We start from the raw sequence: 24,130 nt of genomic DNA, 5'->3' as shown, positions 1-24,130 counted from the left end.
TTTGCACAACTCCCACTTTCCAGAATGTTGACATTTTAATAAGGAAATAGATGTGCTAAGTCATCTGTTTTTGTAAACTGAAGCACGTGGGTTCAATCCTTGTTTGACGTTTATGGAAGCTAGCTGATATTATGAAAATGTACTTTCATTAGAACAGTGTAAAGAAAAGGTCAATTGCGTCCAGACTGCAAATGAATCGCACATGCGGGAAGCTGCCGCTGGCTGATCCCGCCCTGGCTTACACAAAAAAAAAAACACAATTAACCTGATTTAGAGCCAGACTAGTTACCGTAATTTTCTCACATTGCCATTGCCATTTTTTTCTATTGTCTCTTTTTGGTCCATTTAGATTGCTAATGTCGATTGTATACCATTTCTTTTTTCTAAATGTTAAGGTTAAAAATGTCAAATGTTTTAGGCTCCTAAGTGGACCATAAGGTTAAAAACCAAAACAAATTAAGAAAACTAAACTGAAAAACTAAAAACAAAGAATAAAATAAAAAGGTCATGAAAAACTAAGTAGCTCCGCTCCGCCAGTATGTCTCTTTTGGTTCACTTTTGCCGGTCTCAAGCCAGCCGGGTAAAGGACGAGGGTTGGAATTGTATCATAAAAAAACAAGGATCGACAGAAGAAAGTTCATTTGTAGTTCCAAACATATTTAGGGAGTTTTTTACTCACTTTTTGTCTCTCCCACAATGTTATTACTCACTCCTACAGTGTCCTTCACATTTACATGCACATTGCCAATTCTGCAAATTAGGTGATGACATGTTTTAGCAACTTCTAGCGACTTTTAGGACAGCCAATAGCTACTTTCCTTACTGAGGTGTTGGCAACACTGCTGACTTTAAACATCGGCTATCTGAGCAGCTAACTGATCGCTGCAGCTGTACATAGCCCATCTGTAAATAGCCCACCCAATCTACCTACCTCATCCCCATATTGTTTTAATTTACATTCTGCTCTTTGCACACCAGTATTTCTACTTGCACATCATCATTTGCTCATCTATCACTCCAGTGTTCATTTGCTAAATTGTAATTACTTCGCTACTATGGCCTATTTATTGCCCTACCTCCATTTGCACGCACTGTATATAGACTTTCTTTTTTTTCTTCTATTGTGTTATTGACTGTACTCTTTATTATTCCATCTGTAACTCTGTGTTGTTGTTTGTGTTGCGCTGCTTTCCTTTATCTTGGCTAGGTCGCAGTTGTAAATGAAAACTTGTTCTCAACTAGCTTACCTGGTTATATAAAGGTGAAATTTAAAAAAACAAGAAACATTTCTCCTTTTCCCAGGAAGGGGATGTAGCTCAGTGGTAGAGCGCATGCTTCGCATGTATGAGGTCCTGGGTTCAATCCCCAGCTTCTCCATTGAAACCTTTGCAATGGCCCATCTCCTACTTTCCAGAATGTTGAAATTCTCAGCAGGAAACAGAAGTGGTATGGTTGCCAACTTCAATTGCATAATTTTCAAAAACTGAAGTTCATGGGTTCGATGACTGTCCATACTTGTATTAAGAATTGCTGCTATCATTTCATTGTAGATTCAATGGAGTGGTGTATATAAAAAGTACATTGTATTAATATTGCATTTTACCTGCAAATAAAATGGGATGGAAACTCAGAGGGGGAGTGCATGCTATTTATGCATGAGGTCCTTGGTTCAATCCCAAGGTTCTCCACTGAGTTTATTTGTGTGCCAAATTCACATTACACAACTACTACTTTCCAGAATGTTGATAAATATTTTGCAGCGTAGATTGGCATGGTGGCCAAGTGGCAAGGCGTCGGTCTTGTAAACCAAAGTTCATGGGTTCAAATCCCATCTGTGCCTTAATGAAAATTAGCTGGAACCAGTTCTTTAACTGGAGGAATTTGAAGAAAAGGCAAGTTGTCTCAATATGGCAACCCTGCTAATATATTGTAAGGGGATGTGTCTCTACGGTAGAGCTAATACTTGAAGTGTATGTGGTCTGAAGTTAATCCACAACTTCTCTGATGAGTATATTTAGTTGTTAAATTAGCATTTGCACAACTCCCACTTTCCAGAATGTTGACATTTTAATAAGGAAATAGATGTGCTAAGTCATCTGTTTTTGTAAACTGAAGCACGTGGGTTCAATCCTTGTTTGACGTTTATGGAAGCTAGCTGATATTATGAAAATGTACTTTCATTAGAACAGTGTAAAGAAAAGGTCAATTGCGTCCAGACTGCAAATGAATCGCACATGCGGGAAGCTGCCGCTGGCTGATCCCGCCCTGGCTTACACAAAAAAAAAAACACAATTAACCTGATTTAGAGCCAGACTAGTTACCGTAATTTTCTCACATTGCCATTGCCATTTTTTTCTATTGTCTCTTTTTGGTCCATTTAGATTGCTAATGTCGATTGTATACCATTTCTTTTTTCTAAATGTTAAGGTTAAAAATGTCAAATGTTTTAGGCTCCTAAGTGGACCATAAGGTTAAAAACCAAAACAAATTAAGAAAACTAAACTGAAAAACTAAAAACAAAGAATAAAATAAAAAGGTCATGAAAAACTAAGTAGCTCCGCTCCGCCAGTATGTCTCTTTTGGTTCACTTTTGCCGGTCTCAAGCCAGCCGGGTAAAGGACGAGGGTTGGAATTGTATCATAAAAAAACAAGGATCGACAGAAGAAAGTTCATTTGTAGTTCCAAACATATTTAGGGAGTTTTTTACTCACTTTTTGTCTCTCCCACAATGTTATTACTCACTCCTACAGTGTCCTTCACATTTACATGCACATTGCCAATTCTGCAAATTAGGTGATGACATGTTTTAGCAACTTCTAGCGACTTTTAGGACAGCCAATAGCTACTTTCCTTACTGAGGTGTTGGCAACACTGCTGACTTTAAACATCGGCTATCTGAGCAGCTAACTGATCGCTGCAGCTGTACATAGCCCATCTGTAAATAGCCCACCCAATCTACCTACCTCATCCCCATATTGTTTTAATTTACATTCTGCTCTTTGCACACCAGTATTTCTACTTGCACATCATCATTTGCTCATCTATCACTCCAGTGTTCATTTGCTAAATTGTAATTACTTCGCTACTATGGCCTATTTATTGCCCTACCTCCATTTGCACGCACTGTATATAGACTTTCTTTTTTTTCTTCTATTGTGTTATTGACTGTACTCTTTATTATTCCATCTGTAACTCTGTGTTGTTGTTTGTGTTGCGCTGCTTTCCTTTATCTTGGCTAGGTCGCAGTTGTAAATGAAAACTTGTTCTCAACTAGCTTACCTGGTTATATAAAGGTGAAATTTAAAAAAACAAGAAACATTTCTCCTTTTCCCAGGAAGGGGATGTAGCTCAGTGGTAGAGCGCATGCTTCGCATGTATGAGGTCCTGGGTTCAATCCCCAGCTTCTCCATTGAAACCTTTGCAATGGCCCATCTCCTACTTTCCAGAATGTTGAAATTCTCAGCAGGAAACAGAAGTGGTATGGTTGCCAACTTCAATTGCATAATTTTCAAAAACTGAAGTTCATGGGTTCGATGACTGTCCATACTTGTATTAAGAATTGCTGCTATCATTTCATTGTAGATTCAATGGAGTGGTGTATATAAAAAGTACATTGTATTAATATTGCATTTTACCTGCAAATAAAATGGGATGGAAACTCAGAGGGGGAGTGCATGCTATTTATGCATGAGGTCCTTGGTTCAATCCCAAGGTTCTCCACTGAGTTTATTTGTGTGCCAAATTCACATTACACAACTACTACTTTCCAGAATGTTGATAAATATTTTGCAGCGTAGATTGGCATGGTGGCCAAGTGGCAAGGCGTCGGTCTTGTAAACCAAAGTTCATGGGTTCAAATCCCATCTGTGCCTTAATGAAAATTAGCTGGAACCAGTTCTTTAACTGGAGGAATTTGAAGAAAAGGCAAGTTGTCTCAATATGGCAACCCTGCTAATATATTGTAAGGGGATGTGTCTCTACGGTAGAGCTAATACTTGAAGTGTATGTGGTCTGAAGTTAATCCACAACTTCTCTGATGAGTATATTTAGTTGTTAAATTAGCATTTGCACAACTCCCACTTTCCAGAATGTTGACATTTTAATAAGGAAATAGATGTGCTAAGTCATCTGTTTTTGTAAACTGAAGCACGTGGGTTCAATCCTTGTTTGACGTTTATGGAAGCTAGCTGATATTATGAAAATGTACTTTCATTAGAACAGTGTAAAGAAAAGGTCAATTGCGTCCAGACTGCAAATGAATCGCACATGCGGGAAGCTGCCGCTGGCTGATCCCGCCCTGGCTTACACAACAAAAAAAAACACAATTAACCTGATTTAGAGTCAGACTAGTTACCGTAATTTTCTCACATTGCCATTGCCATTTTTTTCTATTGTCTCTTTTTGGTCCATTTAGATTGCTAATGTCGATTGTATACCATTTCTTTTTTCTAAATGTTAAGGTTAAAAATGTCAAATGTTTTAGGCTCCTAAGTGGACCATAAGGTTAAAAACCAAAACAAATTAAGAAAACTAAACTGAAAAACTAAAAACAAAGAATAAAATAAAAAGGTCATGAAAAACTAAGTAGCTCCGCTCCGCCAGTATGTCTCTTTTGGTTCACTTTTGCCGGTCTCAAGCCAGCCGGGTAAAGGACGAGGGTTGGAATTGTATCATAAAAAAACAAGGATCGACAGAAGAAAGTTCATTTGTAGTTCCAAACATATTTAGGGAGTTTTTTACTCACTTTTTGTCTCTCCCACAATGTTATTACTCACTCCTACAGTGTCCTTCACATTTACATGCACATTGCCAATTCTGCAAATTAGGTGATGACATGTTTTAGCAACTTCTAGCGACTTTTAGGACAGCCAATAGCTACTTTCCTTACTGAGGTGTTGGCAACACTGCTGACTTTAAACATCGGCTATCTGAGCAGCTAACTGATCGCTGCAGCTGTACATAGCCCATCTGTAAATAGCCCACCCAATCTACCTACCTCATCCCCATATTGTTTTAATTTACATTCTGCTCTTTGCACACCAGTATTTCTACTTGCACATCATCATTTGCTCATCTATCACTCCAGTGTTCATTTGCTAAATTGTAATTACTTCGCTACTATGGCCTATTTATTGCCCTACCTCCATTTGCACGCACTGTATATAGACTTTCTTTTTTTTCTTCTATTGTGTTATTGACTGTACTCTTTATTATTCCATCTGTAACTCTGTGTTGTTGTTTGTGTTGCGCTGCTTTCCTTTATCTTGGCTAGGTCGCAGTTGTAAATGAAAACTTGTTCTCAACTAGCTTACCTGGTTATATAAAGGTGAAATTTAAAAAAACAAGAAACATTTCTCTTTTTCTCAGAAAGGGGATGTAGCTCAGTGGTAGAGCGCATGCTTCGCATGTATGAGGTCCTGGGTTCAATCCCCAGCTTCTCCATTGAAACCTTTGCAATGGCCCATCTCCTACTTTCCAGAATGTTGAAATTCTCAGCAGGAAACAGAAGTGGTATGGTTGCCAACTTCAATTGCATCATTTTCAAAAACTGAAGTTCATGGGTTTGATGACTGTCCATACTTGTATTAAGAATTGCTGCTATCATTTCATTGTAGATTCAATGGAGTGGTGTATATAAAAAGTGCATTGTATTAATATTGCATTTTACCTGCAAATAAAATGGGATGGAAGCTCAGAGGGGGAGTGCATGCTATTTATGCATGAGGTCCTTGGTTCCCAAGGTTCTCCACTGAGTTTATTTGTGTGCCAAATTCACATTACACAACTACTACTTTCCAGAATGTTGATAAATATTTTGCAGCATAGATTGGCATGGTGGCCAAGTGGCAAGGCGTTGGTCTTGTAAACCAAAGATCATGGGTTCAAATCCCATCTGTGCCTTACTGAAAATTAGCTGGTACCATGGAGAGGTTCTTTAACTGGAGGAATTTGAAGAAAAGGCAAGTTGTCTCAATATGGCAACCCTGCTAATATATTGTAAGGGGATGTGTCTCTACGGTAGAGCTAATACTTGAAGTGTATGTGGTCTGAAGTTAATCCACAACTTCTCTGATGAGTATATTTAGTTGTTAAATTAGCATTTGCACAACTCCCACTTTCCAGAATGTTGACATTTTAATAAGGAAATAGATGTGCTAAGTCATCTGTTTTTGTAAACTGAAGCACGTGGGTTCAATCCTTGTTTGACGTTTATGGAAGCTAGCTGATATTATGAAAATGTACTTTCATTAGAACAGTGTAAAGAAAAGGTCAATTGCGTCCAGACTGCAAATGAATCGCACATGCGGGAAGCTGCCGCTGGCTGATCCCGCCCTGGCTTACACAAAAAAAAAAACACAATTAACCTGATTTAGAGCCAGACTAGTTACCGTAATTTTCTCACATTGCCATTGCCATTTTTTTCTATTGTCTCTTTTTGGTCCATTTAGATTGCTAATGTCGATTGTATACCATTTCTTTTTTCTAAATGTTAAGGTTAAAAATGTCAAATGTTTTAGGCTCCTAAGTGGACCATAAGGTTAAAAACCAAAACAAATTAAGAAAACTAAACTGAAAAACTAAAAACAAAGAATAAAATAAAAAGGTCATGAAAAACTAAGTAGCTCCGCTCCGCCAGTATGTCTCTTTTGGTTCACTTTTGCCGGTCTCAAGCCAGCCGGGTAAAGGACGAGGGTTGGAATTGTATCATAAAAAAACAAGGATCGACAGAAGAAAGTTCATTTGTAGTTCCAAACATATTTAGGGAGTTTTTTACTCACTTTTTGTCTCTCCCACAATGTTATTACTCACTCCTACAGTGTCCTTCACATTTACATGCACATTGCCAATTCTGCAAATTAGGTGATGACATGTTTTAGCAACTTCTAGCGACTTTTAGGACAGCCAATAGCTACTTTCCTTACTGAGGTGTTGGCAACACTGCTGACTTTAAACATCGGCTATCTGAGCAGCTAACTGATCGCTGCAGCTGTACATAGCCCATCTGTAAATAGCCCACCCAATCTACCTACCTCATCCCCATATTGTTTTAATTTACATTCTGCTCTTTGCACACCAGTATTTCTACTTGCACATCATCATTTGCTCATCTATCACTCCAGTGTTCATTTGCTAAATTGTAATTACTTCGCTACTATGGCCTATTTATTGCCCTACCTCCATTTGCACGCACTGTATATAGACTTTCTTTTTTTTCTTCTATTGTGTTATTGACTGTACTCTTTATTATTCCATCTGTAACTCTGTGTTGTTGTTTGTGTTGCGCTGCTTTCCTTTATCTTGGCTAGGTCGCAGTTGTAAATGAAAACTTGTTCTCAACTAGCTTACCTGGTTATATAAAGGTGAAATTTAAAAAAACAAGAAACATTTCTCTTTTTCTCAGAAAGGGGATGTAGCTCAGTGGTAGAGTGCATGCTTCGCATGTATGAGGTCCTGGGTTCAATCCCCAGCTTCTCCATTGAAACCTTTGCAATGGCCCATCTCCTACTTTCCAGAATGTTGAAATTCTCAGCAGGAAACTGAAACTTACTGAAAATTAGCTGGTACCATGGAGAAGTTCTTTAACTGGAGGAATTTGAAGAAAAGGCAAGTTGTCTCAATATGGCAACCCTGCTAATATATTGTAAGGGGATGTGTCTCTACGGTAGAGCTAATACTTGAAGTGTATGTGGTCTGAAGTTAATCCACAACTTCTCTGATGAGTATATTTAGTTGTTAAATTAGCATTTGCACAACTCCCACTTTCCAGAATGTTGACATTTTAATAAGGAAATAGATGTGCTAAGTCATCTGTTTTTGTAAACTGAAGCACGTGGGTTCAATCCTTGTTTGACGTTTATGGAAGCTAGCTGATATTATGAAAATGTACTTTCATTAGAACAGTGTAAAGAAAAGGTCAATTGCGTCCAGACTGCAAATGAATCGCACATGCGGGAAGCTGCCGCTGGCTGATCCCGCCCTGGCTTACACAAAAAAAAAAACACAATTAACCTGATTTAGAGCCAGACTAGTTACCGTAATTTTCTCACATTGCCATTGCCATTTTTTTCTATTGTCTCTTTTTGGTCCATTTAGATTGCTAATGTCGATTGTATACCATTTCTTTTTTCTAAATGTTAAGGTTAAAAATGTCAAATGTTTTAGGCTCCTAAGTGGACCATAAGGTTAAAAACCAAAACAAATTAAGAAAACTAAACTGAAAAACTAAAAACAAAGAATAAAATAAAAAGGTCATGAAAAACTAAGTAGCTCCGCTCCGCCAGTATGTCTCTTTTGGTTCACTTTTGCCGGTCTCAAGCCAGCCGGGTAAAGGACGAGGGTTGGAATTGTATCATAAAAAAACAAGGATCGACAGAAGAAAGTTCATTTGTAGTTCCAAACATATTTAGGGAGTTTTTTACTCACTTTTTGTCTCTCCCACAATGTTATTACTCACTCCTACAGTGTCCTTCACATTTACATGCACATTGCCAATTCTGCAAATTAGGTGATGACATGTTTTAGCAACTTCTAGCGACTTTTAGGACAGCCAATAGCTACTTTCCTTACTGAGGTGTTGGCAACACTGCTGACTTTAAACATCGGCTATCTGAGCAGCTAACTGATCGCTGCAGCTGTACATAGCCCATCTGTAAATAGCCCACCCAATCTACCTACCTCATCCCCATATTGTTTTAATTTACATTCTGCTCTTTGCACACCAGTATTTCTACTTGCACATCATCATTTGCTCATCTATCACTCCAGTGTTCATTTGCTAAATTGTAATTACTTCGCTACTATGGCCTATTTATTGCCCTACCTCCATTTGCACGCACTGTATATAGACTTTCTTTTTTTTCTTCTATTGTGTTATTGACTGTACTCTTTATTATTCCATCTGTAACTCTGTGTTGTTGTTTGTGTTGCGCTGCTTTCCTTTATCTTGGCTAGGTCGCAGTTGTAAATGAAAACTTGTTCTCAACTAGCTTACCTGGTTATATAAAGGTGAAATTTAAAAAAACAAGAAACATTTCTCTTTTTCTCAGAAAGGGGATGTAGCTCAGTGGTAGAGCGCATGCTTCGCATGTATGAGGTCCTGGGTTCAATCCCCAGCTTCTCCATTGAAACCTTTGCAATGGCCCATCTCCTACTTTCCAGAATGTTGAAATTCTCAGCAGGAAACAGAAGTGGTATGGTTGCCAACTTCAATTGCATCATTTTCAAAAACTGAAGTTCATGGGTTTGATGACTGTCCATACTTGTATTAAGAATTGCTGCTATCATTTCATTGTAGATTCAATGGAGTGGTGTATATAAAAAGTACATTGTATTAATATTGCATTTTACCTGCAAATAAAATGGGATGGAAGCTCATGCTATTTATGCATGAGGTCCTTGGTTCAATCCCAAGGTTCTCCACTGAGTTTATTTGTGTGCCAAATTCACATTACACAACTACTACTTTCCAGAATGTTGATGAATATTTTGCAGCGTAGATTGGCATGGTGGCCAAGTGGAAATCGTCGGTCTTGTAAACCGAAGATCATGGGTTCAAATCCCATCTGTGCCTTACTGAAAATTAGCTGGTACCATGGAGAGGTTCTTTAACTGGAGGAATTTGAAGAAAAGGCAAGTTGTCTCAATATGGCAACCCTGCTAATATATTGTAAGGGGATGTGTCTCTACGGTAGAGCTAATACTTGAAGTGTATGTGGTCTGAAGTTAATCCACAACTTCTCTGATGAGTATATTTAGTTGTTAAATTAGCATTTGCACAACTCCCACTTTCCAGAATGTTGACATTTTAATAAGGAAATAGATGTGCTAAGTCATCTGTTTTTGTAAACTGAAGCACGTGGGTTCAATCCTTGTTTGACGTTTATGGAAGCTAGCTGATATTATGAAAATGTACTTTCATTAGAACAGTGTAAAGAAAAGGTCAATTGCGTCCAGACTGCAAATGAATCGCACATGCGGGAAGCTGCCGCTGGCTGATCCCGCCCTGGCTTACACAACAAAAAAAAACACAATTAACCTGATTTAGAGTCAGACTAGTTACCGTAATTTTCTCACATTGCCATTGCCATTTTTTTCTATTGTCTCTTTTTGGTCCATTTAGATTGCTAATGTCGATTGTATACCATTTCTTTTTTCTAAATGTTAAGGTTAAAAATGTCAAATGTTTTAGGCTCCTAAGTGGACCATAAGGTTAAAAACCAAAACAAATTAAGAAAACTAAACTGAAAAACTAAAAACAAAGAATAAAATAAAAAGGTCATGAAAAACTAAGTAGCTCCGCTCCGCCAGTATGTCTCTTTTGGTTCACTTTTGCCGGTCTCAAGCCAGCCGGGTAAAGGACGAGGGTTGGAATTGTATCATAAAAAAACAAGGATCGACAGAAGAAAGTTCATTTGTAGTTCCAAACATATTTAGGGAGTTTTTTACTCACTTTTTGTCTCTCCCACAATGTTATTACTCACTCCTACAGTGTCCTTCACATTTACATGCACATTGCCAATTCTGCAAATTAGGTGATGACATGTTTTAGCAACTTCTAGCGACTTTTAGGACAGCCAATAGCTACTTTCCTTACTGAGGTGTTGGCAACACTGCTGACTTTAAACATCGGCTATCTGAGCAGCTAACTGATCGCTGCAGCTGTACATAGCCCATCTGTAAATAGCCCACCCAATCTACCTACCTCATCCCCATATTGTTTTAATTTACATTCTGCTCTTTGCACACCAGTATTTCTACTTGCACATCATCATTTGCTCATCTATCACTCCAGTGTTCATTTGCTAAATTGTAATTACTTCGCTACTATGGCCTATTTATTGCCCTACCTCCATTTGCACGCACTGTATATAGACTTTCTTTTTTTTCTTCTATTGTGTTATTGACTGTACTCTTTATTATTCCATCTGTAACTCTGTGTTGTTGTTTGTGTTGCGCTGCTTTCCTTTATCTTGGCTAGGTCGCAGTTGTAAATGAAAACTTGTTCTCAACTAGCTTACCTGGTTATATAAAGGTGAAATTTAAAAAAACAAGAAACATTTCTCCTTTTCCCAGAAAGGGGATGTAGCTCAGTGGTAGAGCGCATGCTTCGCATGTATGAGGTCCTGGGTTCAATCCCCAGCTTCTCCATTGAAACCTTTGCAATGGCCCATCTCCTACTTTCCAGAATGTTGAAATTCTCAGCAGGAAACAGAAGTGGTATGGTTGCCAACTTCAATTGCATAATTTTCAAAAACTGAAGTTCATGGGTTCGATGACTGTCCATACTTGTATTAAGAATTGCTGCTATCATTTCATTGTAGATTCAATGGAGTGGTGTATATAAAAAGTACATTGTATTAATATTGCATTTTACCTGCAAATAAAATGGGATGGAAACTCAGAGGGGGAGTGCATGCTATTTATGCATGAGGTCCTTGGTTCAATCCCAAGGTTCTCCACTGAGTTTATTTGTGTGCCAAATTCACATTACACAACTACTACTTTCCAGAATGTTGATAAATATTTTGCAGCGTAGATTGGCATGGTGGCCAAGTGGCAAGGCGTCGGTCTTGTAAACCGAAGATCATGGGTTCAAATCCCATCTGTGCCTTAATGAAAATTAGCTGGAACCAGTTCTTTAACTGGAGGAATTTGAAGAAAAGGCAAGTTGTCTCAATATGGCAACCCTGCTAATATATTGTAAGGGGATGTGTCTCTACGGTAGAGCTAATACTTGAAGTGTATGTGGTCTGAAGTTAATCCACAACTTCTCTGATGAGTATATTTAGTTGTTAAATTAGCATTTGCACAACTCCCACTTTCCAGAATGTTGACATTTTAATAAGGAAATAGATGTGCTAAGTCATCTGTTTTTGTAAACTGAAGCACGTGGGTTCAATCCTTGTTTGACGTTTATGGAAGCTAGCTGATATTATGAAAATGTACTTTCATTAGAACAGTGTAAAGAAAAGGTCAATTGCGTCCAGACTGCAAATGAATCGCACATGCGGGAAGCTGCCGCTGGCTGATCCCGCCCTGGCTTACACAAAAAAAAAAACACAATTAACCTGATTTAGAGCCAGACTAGTTACCGTAATTTTCTCACATTGCCATTGCCATTTTTTTCTATTGTCTCTTTTTGGTCCATTTAGATTGCTAATGTCGATTGTATACCATTTCTTTTTTCTAAATGTTAAGGTTAAAAATGTCAAATGTTTTAGGCTCCTAAGTGGACCATAAGGTTAAAAACCAAAACAAATTAAGAAAACTAAACTGAAAAACTAAAAACAAAGAATAAAATAAAAAGGTCATGAAAAACTAAGTAGCTCCGCTCCGCCAGTATGTCTCTTTTGGTTCACTTTTGCCGGTCTCAAGCCAGCCGGGTAAAGGACGAGGGTTGGAATTGTATCATAAAAAAACAAGGATCGACAGAAGAAAGTTCATTTGTAGTTCCAAACATATTTAGGGAGTTTTTTACTCACTTTTTGTCTCTCCCACAATGTTATTACTCACTCCTACAGTGTCCTTCACATTTACATGCACATTGCCAATTCTGCAAATTAGGTGATGACATGTTTTAGCAACTTCTAGCGACTTTTAGGACAGCCAATAGCTACTTTCCTTACTGAGGTGTTGGCAACACTGCTGACTTTAAACATCGGCTATCTGAGCAGCTAACTGATCGCTGCAGCTGTACATAGCCCATCTGTAAATAGCCCACCCAATCTACCTACCTCATCCCCATATTGTTTTAATTTACATTCTGCTCTTTGCACACCAGTATTTCTACTTGCACATCATCATTTGCTCATCTATCACTCCAGTGTTCATTTGCTAAATTGTAATTACTTCGCTACTATGGCCTATTTATTGCCCTACCTCCATTTGCACGCACTGTATATAGACTTTCTTTTTTTTCTTCTATTGTGTTATTGACTGTACTCTTTATTATTCCATCTGTAACTCTGTGTTGTTGTTTGTGTTGCGCTGCTTTCCTTTATCTTGGCTAGGTCGCAGTTGTAAATGAAAACTTGTTCTCAACTAGCTTACCTGGTTATATAAAGGTGAAATTTAAAAAAACAAGAAACATTTCTCTTTTCTCAGAAAGGGGATGTAGCTCAGTGGTAGAGCGCATGCTTCGCATGTATGAGGTCCTGGGTTCAATCCCCAGCTTCTCCATTGAAACCTTTGCAATGGCCCATCTCCTACTTTCCAGAATGTTGAAATTCTCAGCAGGAAACAGAAGTGGTATGGTTGCCAACTTCAATTGCATCATTTTCAAAAACTGAAGTTCATGGGTTTGATGACTGTCCATACTTGTATTAAGAATTGCTGCTATCATTTCATTGTAGATTCAATGGAGTGGTGTATATAAAAAGTACATTGTATTAATATTGCATTTTACCTGCAAATAAAATGGGATGGAAGCTCATGCTATTTATGCATGAGGTCCTTGGTTCAATCCCAAGGTTCTCCACTGAGTTTATTTGTGTGCCAAATTCACATTACACAACTACTACTTTCCAGAATGTTGATGAATATTTTGCAGCGTAGATTGGCATGGTGGCCAAGCGGAAATCGTCGGTCTTGTAAACCGAAGATCATGGGTTCAAATCCCATCTGTGCCTTACTGAAAATTAGCTGGTACCATGGAGAGGTTCTTTAACTGGAGGAATTTGAAGAAAAGGCAAGTTGTCTCAATATGGCAACCCTGCTAATATATTGTAAGGGGATGTGTCTCTACGGTAGAGCTAATACTTGAAGTGTATGTGGTCTGAAGTTAATCCACAACTTCTCTGATGAGTATATTTAGTTGTTAAATTAGCATTTGCACAACTCCCACTTTCCAGAATGTTGACATTTTAATAAGGAAATAGATGTGCTAAGTCATCTGTTTTTGTAAACTGAAGCACGTGGGTTCAATCCTTGTTTGACGTTTATGGAAGCTAGCTGATATTATGAAAATGTACTTTCATTAGAACAGTGTAAAGAAAAGGTCAATTGCGTCCAGACTGCAAATGAATCGCACATGCGGGAAGCTGCCGCTGGCTGATCCCGCCCTGGCTTACACAACAAAAAAAAACACAATTAACCTGATTTAGAGTCAGACTAGTTACCGTAATTTTCTCACATTGCCATTGCCATTTTTTTCTATTGTCTCTTTTTGGTCCATTTAGATTGCTAATGTCGATTGTATACCATTTCTTTTTTCTAAATGTTAAGGTTAAAAATGTCAAATGTTTTAGGCTCCTAAGTGGACCATAAGGTTAAAAACCAAAACAAATTAAGAAAACTAAACTGAAAAACTAAAAACAAAGAATAAAATAAAAAGGTCATGAAAAACTAAGTAGCTCCGCTCCGCCAGTATGTCTCTTTTGGTTCACTTTTGCCGGTCTCAAGCCAGCCGGGTAAAGGACGAGGGTTGGAATTGTATCATAAAAAAACAAGGATCGACAGAAGAAAGTTCATTTGTAGTTCCAAACATATTTAGGGAGTTTTTTACTCACTTTTTGTCTCTCCCACAATGTTATTACTCACTCCTACAGTGTCCTTCACATTTACATGCACATTGCCAATTCTGCAAATTAGGTGATGACATGTTTTAGCAACTTCTAGCGACTTTTAGGACAGCCAATAGCTACTTTCCTTACTGAGGTGTTGGCAACACTGCTGACTTTAAACATCGGCTATCTGAGCAGCTAACTGATCGCTGCAGCTGTACATAGCCCATCTGTAAATAGCCCACCCAATCTACCTACCTCATCCCCATATTGTTTTAATTTACATTCTGCTCTTTGCACACCAGTATTTCTACTTGCACATCATCATTTGCTCATCTATCACTCCAGTGTTCATTTGCTAAATTGTAATTACTTCGCTACTATGGCCTATTTATTGCCCTACCTCCATTTGCACGCACTGTATATAGACTTTCTTTTTTTTCTTCTATTGTGTTATTGACTGTACTCTTTATTATTCCATCTGTAACTCTGTGTTGTTGTTTGTGTTGCGCTGCTTTCCTTTATCTTGGCTAGGTCGCAGTTGTAAATGAAAACTTGTTCTCAACTAGCTTACCTGGTTATATAAAGGTGAAATTTAAAAAAACAAGAAACATTTCTCCTTTTCCCAGAAAGGGGATGTAGCTCAGTGGTAGAGCGCATGCTTCGCATGTATGAGGTCCTGGGTTCAATCCCCAGCTTCTCCATTGAAACCTTTGCAATGGCCCATCTCCTACTTTCCAGAATGTTGAAATTCTCAGCAGGAAACAGAAGTGGTATGGTTGCCAACTTCAATTGCATAATTTTCAAAAACTGAAGTTCATGGGTTCGATGACTGTCCATACTTGTATTAAGAATTGCTGCTATCATTTCATTGTAGATTCAATGGAGTGGTGTATATAAAAAGTACATTGTATTAATATTGCATTTTACCTGCAAATAAAATGGGATGGAAAGCTCAGAGGGGGAGTGCATGCTATTTATGCATGAGGTCCTTGGTTCAATCCCAAGGTTCTCCACTGAGTTTATTTGTGTGCCAAATTCACATTACACAACTACTACTTTCCAGAATGTTGATAAATATTTTGCAGCAGTAGATTGGCATGGTGGCCAAGTGGCAAGGCGTCGGTCTTGTAAACCGAAGATCATGGGTTCAAATCCCATCTGTGCCTTAATGAAAATTAGCTGGAACCATGAGGTTCTTTAACTGGAGGAATTTGAAGAAAAGGCAAGTTGTCTCAATATGGCAACCCTGCTAATATATTGTAAGGGGATGTGTCTCTACGGTAGAGCTAATACTTGAAGTGTATGTGGTCTGAAGTTAATCCACAACTTCTCTGATGAGTATATTTAGTTGTTAAATTAGCATTTGCATAACTCCCACTTTCCAGAATGTTGACATTTTAATAAGGAAATAGATGTGCTAAGTCATCTGTTTTTGTAAACTGAAGCACGTGGGTTCAAATCCTTGTTTGACGTTTATGGAAGCTAGCTGATATTATGAAAATGTACTTTCATTAGAACAGTGTAAAGAAAAGGTCAATTGCGTCCAGACTGCAAATGAATCGCACATGCGGGAAGCTGCCGCTGGCTGATCCCGCCCTGGCTTACACAACAAAAAAAAACACAATTAACCTGATTTAGAGCCAGACTAGTTACCGTAATTTTCTCACATTGCCATTGCCATTTTTTTCTATTGTCTCTTTTTGGTCCATTTAGATTGCTAATGTCGATTGTATACCATTTCTTTTTTCTAAATGTTAAGGTTAAAAATGTCAAATGTTTTAGGCTCCTAAGTGGACCATAAGGTTAAAAACCAAAACAAATTAAGAAAACTAAACTGAAAAACTAAAAACAAAGAATAAAATAAAAAGGTCATGAAAAACTAAGTAGCTCCGCTCCGCCAGTATGTCTCTTTTGGTTCACTTTTGCCGGTCTCAAGCCAGCCGGGTAAAGGACGAGGGTTGGAATTGTATCATAAAAAAACAAGGATCGACAGAAGAAAGTTCATTTGTAGTTCCAAACATATTTAGGGAGTTTTTTACTCACTTTTTGTCTCTCCCACAATGTTATTACTCACTCCTACAGTGTCCTTCACATTTACATGCACATTGCCAATTCTGCAAATTAGGTGATGACATGTTTTAGCAACTTCTAGCGACTTTTAGGACAGCCAATAGCTACTTTCCTTACTGAGGTGTTGGCAACACTGCTGACTTTAAACATCGGCTATCTGAGCAGCTAACTGATCGCTGCAGCTGTACATAGCCCATCTGTAAATAGCCCACCCAATCTACCTACCTCATCCCCATATTGTTTTAATTTACATTCTGCTCTTTGCACACCAGTATTTCTACTTGCACATCATCATTTGCTCATCTATCACTCCAGTGTTCATTTGCTAAATTGTAATTACTTCGCTACTATGGCCTATTTATTGCCCTACCTCCATTTGCACGCACTGTATATAGACTTTCTTTTTTTTCTTCTATTGTGTTATTGACTGTACTCTTTATTATTCCATCTGTAACTCTGTGTTGTTGTTTGTGTTGCGCTGCTTTCCTTTATCTTGGCTAGGTCGCAGTTGTAAATGAAAACTTGTTCTCAACTAGCTTACCTGGTTATATAAAGGTGAAATTTAAAAAAACAAGAAACATTTCTCTTTTTCTCAGAAAGGGGATGTAGCTCAGTGGTAGATGCGCATGCTTCGCATGTATGAGGTCCTGGGTTCAATCCCCAGCTTCTCCATTGAAACCTTTGCAATGGCCCATCTCCTACTTTCCAGAATGCTTGAAATTCTCAGCAGGAAACAGAAGTGGTATGGTTGCCAACTTCAATTGCATCATTTTCAAAAACTGAAGTTCATGGGTTCGATGACTGTCCATACTTGTATTAAGAATTGCTGCTATCATTTCATTGTAGATTCAATGGAGTGGTGTATATAAAAAGTACATTGTATTAATATTGCATTTTACCTGCAAATAAAATGGGATGGAAGCTCATGCTATTTATGCATGAGGTCCTTGGTTCAATCCCAAGGTTCTCCACTGAGTTTATTTGTGTGCCAAATTCACATTACACAACTACTACTTTCCAGAATGTTGATGAATATTTTGCAGCGTAGATTGGCATGGTGGCCAAGTGGAAATCGTCGGTCTTGTAAACCGAAGATCATGGGTTCAAATCCCATCTGTGCCTTACTGAAAATTAGCTGGTACCATGGAGAGGTTCTTTAACTGGAGGAATTTGAAGAAAAGGCAAGTTGTCTCAATATGGCAACCCTGCTAATATATTGTAAGGGGATGTGTCTCTACGGTAGAGCTAATACTTGAAGTGTATGTGGTCTGAAGTTAATCCACAACTTCTCTGATGAGTATATTTAGTTGTTAAATTAGCATTTGCACAACTCCCACTTTCCAGAATGTTGACATTTTAATAAGGAAATAGATGTGCTAAGTCATCTGTTTTTGTAAACTGAAGCACGTGGGTTCAATCCTTGTTTGACGTTTATGGAAGCTAGCTGATATTATGAAAATGTACTTTCATTAGAACAGTGTAAAGAAAAGGTCAATTGCGTCCAGACTGCAAATGAATCGCACATGCGGGAAGCTGCCGCTGGCTGATCCCGCCCTGGCTTACACAAAAAAAAAAACACAATTAACCTGATTTAGAGCCAGACTAGTTACCGTAATTTTCTCACATTGCCATTGCCATTTTTTTCTATTGTCTCTTTTTGGTCCATTTAGATTGCTAATGTCGATTGTATACCATTTCTTTTTTCTAAATGTTAAGGTTAAAAATGTCAAATGTTTTAGGCTCCTAAGTGGACCATAAGGTTAAAAACCAAAACAAATTAAGAAAACTAAACTGAAAAACTAAAAACAAAGAATAAAATAAAAAGGTCATGAAAAACTAAGTAGCTCCGCTCCGCCAGTATGTCTCTTTTGGTTCACTTTTGCCGGTCTCAAGCCAGCCGGGTAAAGGACGAGGGTTGGAATTGTATCATAAAAAAACAAGGATCGACAGAAGAAAGTTCATTTGTAGTTCCAAACATATTTAGGGAGTTTTTTACTCACTTTTTGTCTCTCCCACAATGTTATTACTCACTCCTACAGTGTCCTTCACATTTACATGCACATTGCCAATTCTGCAAATTAGGTGATGACATGTTTTAGCAACTTCTAGCGACTTTTAGGACAGCCAATAGCTACTTTCCTTACTGAGGTGTTGGCAACACTGCTGACTTTAAACATCGGCTATCTGAGCAGCTAACTGATCGCTGCAGCTGTACATAGCCCATCTGTAAATAGCCCACCCAATCTACCTACCTCATCCCCATATTGTTTTAATTTACATTCTGCTCTTTGCACACCAGTATTTCTACTTGCACATCATCATTTGCTCATCTATCACTCCAGTGTTCATTTGCTAAATTGTAATTACTTCGCTACTATGGCCTATTTATTGCCCTACCTCCATTTGCACGCACTGTATATAGACTTTCTTTTTTTTCTTCTATTGTGTTATTGACTGTACTCTTTATTATTCCATCTGTAACTCTGTGTTGTTGTTTGTGTTGCGCTGCTTTCCTTTATCTTGGCTAGGTCGCAGTTGTAAATGAAAACTTGTTCTCAACTAGCTTACCTGGTTATATAAAGGTGAAATTTAAAAAAACAAGAAACATTTCTCTTTTTCTCAGAAAGGGGATGTAGCTCAGTGGTAGAGCGCATGCTTCGCATGTATGAGGTCCTGGGTTCAATCCCCAGCTTCTCCATTGAAACCTTTGCAATGGCCCATCTCCTACTTTCCAGAATGTTGAAATTCTCAGCAGGAAACAGAAGTGGTATGGTTGCCAACTTCAATTGCATCATTTTCAAAAACTGAAGTTCATGGGTTTGATGACTGTCCATACTTGTATTAAGAATTGCTGCTATCATTTCATTGTAGATTCAATGGAGTGGTGTATATAAAAAGTACATTGTATTAATATTGCATTTTACCTGCAAATAAAATGGGATGGAAGCTCATGCTATTTATGCATGAGGTCCTTGGTTCAATCCCAAGGTTCTCCACTGAGTTTATTTGTGTGCCAAATTCACATTACACAACTACTACTTTCCAGAATGTTGATGAATATTTTGCAGCGTAGATTGGCATGGTGGCCAAGTGGAAATCGTCGGTCTTGTAAACCGAAGATCATGGGTTCAAATCCCATCTGTGCCTTACTGAAAATTAGCTGGTACCATGGAGAGGTTCTTTAACTGGAGGAATTTGAAGAAAAGGCAAGTTGTCTCAATATGGCAACCCTGCTAATATATTGTAAGGGGATGTGTCTCTACGGTAGAGCTAATACTTGAAGTGTATGTGGTCTGAAGTTAATCCACAACTTCTCTGATGAGTATATTTAGTTGTTAAATTAGCATTTGCACAACTCCCACTTTCCAGAATGTTGACATTTTAATAAGGAAATAGATGTGCTAAGTCATCTGTTTTTGTAAACTGAAGCACGTGGGTTCAATCCTTGTTTGACGTTTATGGAAGCTAGCTGATATTATGAAAATGTACTTTCATTAGAACAGTGTAAAGAAAAGGTCAATTGCGTCCAGACTGCAAATGAATCGCACATGCGGGAAGCTGCCGCTGGCTGATCCCGCCCTGGCTTACACAAAAAAAAAAACACAATTAACCTGATTTAGAGCCAGACTAGTTACCGTAATTTTCTCACATTGCCATTGCCATTTTTTTCTATTGTCTCTTTTTGGTCCATTTAGATTGCTAATGTCGATTGTATACCATTTCTTTTTTCTAAATGTTAAGGTTAAAAATGTCAAATGTTTTAGGCTCCTAAGTGGACCATAAGGTTAAAAACCAAAACAAATTAAGAAAACTAAACTGAAAAACTAAAAACAAAGAATAAAATAAAAAGGTCATGAAAAACTAAGTAGCTCCGCTCCGCCAGTATGTCTCTTTTGGTTCACTTTTGCCGGTCTCAAGCCAGCCGGGTAAAGGACGAGGGTTGGAATTGTATCATAAAAAAACAAGGATCGACAGAAGAAAGTTCATTTGTAGTTCCAAACATATTTAGGGAGTTTTTTACTCACTTTTTGTCTCTCCCACAATGTTATTACTCACTCCTACAGTGTCCTTCACATTTACATGCACATTGCCAATTCTGCTAATTAGGTGATGACATGTTTTAGCAACTTCTAGCGACTTTTAGGACAGCCAATAGCTACTTTCCTTACTGAGGTGTTGGCAACACTGCTGACTTTAAACATCGGCTATCTGAGCAGCTAACTGATCGCTGCAGCTGTACATAGCCCATCTGTAAATAGCCCACCCAATCTACCTACCTCATCCATATATTGTTTTAATTTACATTCTGCTCTTTGCACACCAGTATTTCTACTTGCACATCATCATTTGCTCATCTATCACTCCAGTGTTCATTTGCTAAATTGTAATTACTTCGCTACTATGGCCTATTTATTGCCCTACCTCCATTTGCACGCACTGTATATAGACTTTCTTTTTTTTCTTCTATTGTGTTATTGACTGTACTCTTTATTATTCCATCTGTAACTCTGTGTTGTTGTTTGTGTTGCGCTGCTTTCCTTTATCTTGGCTAGGTCGCAGTTGTAAATGAAAACTTGTTCTCAACTAGCTTACCTGGTTATATAAAGGTGAAATTTAAAAAAACAAGAAACATTTCTCCTTTTCCCAGAAAGGGGATGTAGCTCAGTGGTAGAGCGCATGCTTCGCATGTATGAGGTCCTGGGTTCAATCCCCAGCTTCTCCATTGAAACCTTTGCAATGGCCCATCTCCTACTTTCCAGAATGTTGAAATTCTCAGCAGGAAACAGAAGTGGTATGGTTGCCAACTTCAATTGCATCATTTTCAAAAACTGAAGTTCATGGGTTCGATGACTGTCCATACTTGTATTAAGAATTGCTGCTATCATTTCATTGTAGATTCAATGGAGTGGTGTATATAAAAAGTACATTGTATTAATATTGCATTTTACCTGCAAATAAAATGGGATGGAAACTCAGAGGGGGAGTGCATGCTATTTATGCATGAGGTCCTTGGTTCAATCCCAAGGTTCTCCACTGAGTTTATTTGTGTGCCAAATTCACATTACACAACTACTACTTTCCAGAATGTTGATAAATATTTTGCAGCGTAGATTGGCATGGTGGCCAAGTGGCAAGGCGTCGGTCTTGTAAACCGAAGATCATGGGTTCAAATCCCATCTGTGCCTTAATGAAAATTAGCTGGAACCAGTTCTTTAACTGGAGGAATTTGAAGAAAAGGCAAGTTGTCTCAATATGGCAACCCTGCTAATATATTGTAAGGGGATGTGTCTCTACGGTAGAGCTAATACTTGAAGTGTATGTGGTCTGAAGTTAATCCACAACTTCTCTGATGAGTATATTTAGTTGTTAAATTAGCATTTGCACAACTCCCACTTTCCAGAATGTTGACATTTTAATAAGGAAATAGATGTGCTAAGTCATCTGTTTTTGTAAACTGAAGCACGTGGGTTCAAACCTTGTTTGACGTTTATGGAAGCTAGCTGATATTATGAAAATGTACTTTCATTAGAACAGTGTAAAGAAAAGGTCAATTGCGTCCAGACTGCAAATGAATCGCACATGCGGGAAGCTGCCGCTGGCTGATCCCGCCCTGGCTTACACAACAAAAAAAAACACAATTAACCTGATTTAGAGCCAGACTAGTTACCGTAATTTTCTCACATTGCCATTGCCATTTTTTTCTATTGTCTCTTTTTGGTCCATTTAGATTGCTAATGTCGATTGTATACCATTTCTTTTTTCTAAATGTTAAGGTTAAAAATGTCAAATGTTTTAGGCTCCTAAGTGGACCATAAGGTTAAAAACCAAAACAAATTAAGAAAACTAAACTGAAAAACTAAAAACAAAGAATAAAATAAAAAGGTCATGAAAAACTAAGTAGCTCCGCTCCGCCAGTATGTCTCTTTTGGTTCACTTTTGCCGGTCTCAAGCCAGCCGGGTAAAGGACGAGGGTTGGAATTGTATCATAAAAAAACAAGGATCGACAGAAGAAAGTTCATTTGTAGTTCCAAACATATTTAGGGAGTTTTTTACTCACTTTTTGTCTCTCCCACAATGTTATTACTCACTCCTACAGTGTCCTTCACATTTACATGCACATTGCCAATTCTGCAAATTAGGTGATGACATGTTTTAGCAACTTCTAGCGACTTTTAGGACAGCCAATAGCTACTTTCCTTACTGAGGTGTTGGCAACACTGCTGACTTTAAACATCGGCTATCTGAGCAGCTAACTGATCGCTGCAGCTGTACATAGCCCATCTGTAAATAGCCCACCCAATCTACCTACCTCATCCCCATATTGTTTTAATTTACATTCTGCTCTTTGCACACCAGTATTTCTACTTGCACATCATCATTTGCTCATCTATCACTCCAGTGTTCATTTGCTAAATTGTAATTACTTCGCTACTATGGCCTATTTATTGCCCTACCTCCATTTGCACGCACTGTATATAGACTTTCTTTTTTTTCTTCTATTGTGTTATTGACTGTACTCTTTATTATTCCATCTGTAACTCTGTGTTGTTGTTTGTGTTGCGCTGCTTTCCTTTATCTTGGCTAGGTCGCAGTTGTAAATGAAAACTTGTTCTCAACTAGCTTACCTGGTTATATAAAGGTGAAATTTAAAAAAACAAGAAACATTTCTCTTTTTCTCAGAAAGGGGATGTAGCTCAGTGGTAGAGCGCATGCTTCGCATGTATGAGGTCCTGGGTTCAATCCCCAGCTTCTCCATTGAAACCTTTGCAATGGCCCATCTCCTACTTTCCAGAATGTTGAAATTCTCAGCAGGAAACAGAAGTGGTATGGTTGCCAACTTCAATTGCATCATTTTCAAAAACTGAAGTTCATGGGTTTGATGACTGTCCATACTTGTATTAAGAATTGCTGCTATCATTTCATTGTAGATTCAATGGAGTGGTGTATATAAAAAGTACATTGTATTAATATTGCATTTTACCTGCAAATAAAATGGGATGGAAGCTCATGCTATTTATGCATGAGGTCCTTGGTTCAATCCCAAGGTTCTCCACTGAGTTTATTTGTGTGCCAAATTCACATTACACAACTACTACTTTCCAGAATGTTGATGAATATTTTGCAGCGTAGATTGGCATGGTGGCCAAGTGGAAATCGTCGGTCTTGTAAACCGAAGATCATGGGTTCAAATCCCATCTGTGCCTTACTGAAAATTAGCTGGTACCATGGAGAGGTTCTTTAACTGGAGGAATTTGAAGAAAAGGCAAGTTGTCTCAATATGGCAACCCTGCTAATATATTGTAAGGGGATGTGTCTCTACGGTAGAGCTAATACTTGAAGTGTATGTGGTCTGAAGTTAATCCACAACTTCTCTGATGAGTATATTTAGTTGTTAAATTAGCATTTGCACAACTCCCACTTTCCAGAATGTTGACATTTTAATAAGGAAATAGATGTGCTAAGTCATCTGTTTTTGTAAACTGAAGCACGTGGGTTCAATCCTTGTTTGACGTTTATGGAAGCTAGCTGATATTATGAAAATGTACTTTCATTAG

The 24,130-nt window shown here is 38.1% G+C and overlaps 18 non-coding genes across 18 annotated transcripts; all 18 read left to right on the top strand.

Moving 5' to 3' along the window:
* The first annotated feature begins 1,305 nt into the window (after positions 1–1,305).
* Positions 1,306–1,377, top strand: trnaa-cgc. Its single transcript has one exon. It is a non-coding gene; the product is annotated as a tRNA-Ala (tRNA).
* Positions 1,378–1,768: 391 nt separating this feature from the next.
* trnat-ugu lies at positions 1,769–1,840 on the top strand. Its single transcript has one exon. It is a non-coding gene; the product is annotated as a tRNA-Thr (tRNA).
* A 1,497-nt stretch (positions 1,841–3,337) lies between these two features.
* Positions 3,338–3,409, top strand: trnaa-cgc. Its single transcript has one exon. It is a non-coding gene; the product is annotated as a tRNA-Ala (tRNA).
* Positions 3,410–3,800: 391 nt separating this feature from the next.
* Positions 3,801–3,872, top strand: trnat-ugu. Its single transcript has one exon. It is a non-coding gene; the product is annotated as a tRNA-Thr (tRNA).
* A 1,498-nt stretch (positions 3,873–5,370) lies between these two features.
* On the top strand, positions 5,371–5,442 carry trnaa-cgc. Its single transcript has one exon. It is a non-coding gene; the product is annotated as a tRNA-Ala (tRNA).
* A 387-nt stretch (positions 5,443–5,829) lies between these two features.
* On the top strand, positions 5,830–5,901 carry trnat-ugu. Its single transcript has one exon. It is a non-coding gene; the product is annotated as a tRNA-Thr (tRNA).
* Positions 5,902–7,405: 1,504 nt separating this feature from the next.
* Positions 7,406–7,477, top strand: trnaa-cgc. Its single transcript has one exon. It is a non-coding gene; the product is annotated as a tRNA-Ala (tRNA).
* A 1,573-nt stretch (positions 7,478–9,050) lies between these two features.
* On the top strand, positions 9,051–9,122 carry trnaa-cgc. The gene has a single exon. It is a non-coding gene; the product is annotated as a tRNA-Ala (tRNA).
* A 1,954-nt stretch (positions 9,123–11,076) lies between these two features.
* On the top strand, positions 11,077–11,148 carry trnaa-cgc. Its single transcript has one exon. It is a non-coding gene; the product is annotated as a tRNA-Ala (tRNA).
* Positions 11,149–11,539: 391 nt separating this feature from the next.
* trnat-ugu lies at positions 11,540–11,611 on the top strand. Its single transcript has one exon. It is a non-coding gene; the product is annotated as a tRNA-Thr (tRNA).
* A 1,496-nt stretch (positions 11,612–13,107) lies between these two features.
* Positions 13,108–13,179, top strand: trnaa-cgc. Its single transcript has one exon. It is a non-coding gene; the product is annotated as a tRNA-Ala (tRNA).
* A 1,954-nt stretch (positions 13,180–15,133) lies between these two features.
* On the top strand, positions 15,134–15,205 carry trnaa-cgc. Its single transcript has one exon. It is a non-coding gene; the product is annotated as a tRNA-Ala (tRNA).
* A 393-nt stretch (positions 15,206–15,598) lies between these two features.
* trnat-ugu lies at positions 15,599–15,670 on the top strand. Its single transcript has one exon. It is a non-coding gene; the product is annotated as a tRNA-Thr (tRNA).
* Positions 15,671–17,173: 1,503 nt separating this feature from the next.
* trnaa-cgc lies at positions 17,174–17,246 on the top strand. The gene has a single exon. It is a non-coding gene; the product is annotated as a tRNA-Ala (tRNA).
* Positions 17,247–19,200: 1,954 nt separating this feature from the next.
* trnaa-cgc lies at positions 19,201–19,272 on the top strand. The gene has a single exon. It is a non-coding gene; the product is annotated as a tRNA-Ala (tRNA).
* Positions 19,273–21,225: 1,953 nt separating this feature from the next.
* Positions 21,226–21,297, top strand: trnaa-cgc. The gene has a single exon. It is a non-coding gene; the product is annotated as a tRNA-Ala (tRNA).
* Positions 21,298–21,688: 391 nt separating this feature from the next.
* On the top strand, positions 21,689–21,760 carry trnat-ugu. Its single transcript has one exon. It is a non-coding gene; the product is annotated as a tRNA-Thr (tRNA).
* Positions 21,761–23,258: 1,498 nt separating this feature from the next.
* On the top strand, positions 23,259–23,330 carry trnaa-cgc. The gene has a single exon. It is a non-coding gene; the product is annotated as a tRNA-Ala (tRNA).
* Positions 23,331–24,130: the final 800 nt, after the last annotated feature.

Source organism: Oncorhynchus mykiss, unplaced genomic scaffold (assembly GCF_013265735.2).
Source record: "Oncorhynchus mykiss isolate Arlee unplaced genomic scaffold, USDA_OmykA_1.1 un_scaffold_265, whole genome shotgun sequence".
In the NCBI taxonomy this organism is placed as follows: Eukaryota; Metazoa; Chordata; class Actinopteri; order Salmoniformes; family Salmonidae; genus Oncorhynchus; species Oncorhynchus mykiss.
Note: the sequence above shows the minus strand (reverse complement) of the source record. Positions and strands in the feature narration are given on the sequence as shown.